Source organism: Protobothrops mucrosquamatus, unplaced genomic scaffold (genome assembly GCF_001527695.2).
Source record: "Protobothrops mucrosquamatus isolate PMUCROS unplaced genomic scaffold, P.Mucros_1.0 scaffold1183, whole genome shotgun sequence".
Lineage (NCBI taxonomy): Eukaryota > Metazoa > Chordata > Lepidosauria > Squamata > Viperidae > Protobothrops > Protobothrops mucrosquamatus.
In genome coordinates, this window is record NW_015387396.1 from 581,590 (window position 1) to 582,356 (window position 767).

Sequence of the window (767 nt, forward strand, 5' to 3'; positions counted from 1 at the left end):
GCATATAACCCTGGCAGTATGCAATTTATGTTAATTACTGATTTGTTTCCAGTTCTAAATCAGAGTAGTAGTTGGACCTTTAAGAACTCTAAACAATGCAAGACTGGGATATCTTAAGGACTGTCTGCTTTCAAACGTGCGTGGCCTTCCCTCTGCCCAGCATTTATTTATTCATTTATGAAATGTATTTGCTACCCATCTCGTATCCAATGACTCTGGGCAGATTACAAATGAAAACATTAAAAATATCAATAATAGAAATACAGCCAATAAAATCATTAGCAACTAAAATCATTAACACCAGATGGCAAAGGAGGGGGACACCTCCTTTTAAAGGCCTCTTCTGCTGTTCTTTAGCTACAGAAGTGAGATTATTGGATATATAAAATATTACTCGTTGATTCATTGTCCTGACTATGGAAAGCGGTTCAGTTGCTGCTTGCCTTAATAATGCACAGAGAAAACATGGGGCAAGTAAATATTAGGTATTTAGTGGAGTTTTTCTTTTGAAGTAATTTACTTTTCATGCTTCTCTTAGTACATTTTAATAACCAATTTATATTGCTTTAAAATTCTGTTATAAATTGCTGGACTGTACAGAGGATATTAAAATGTTTTGTAAATAAATTTATTATGTAATTATATCATAGTAGAATGTAAAATGTATATATGTGTATGTGTAGATATGTATAAAATCAATGTGACAAACATATATACTGCTCATTCTTCCTATTTTCCCCACAAAAGCAATCCTGTGAAGTGGGTTG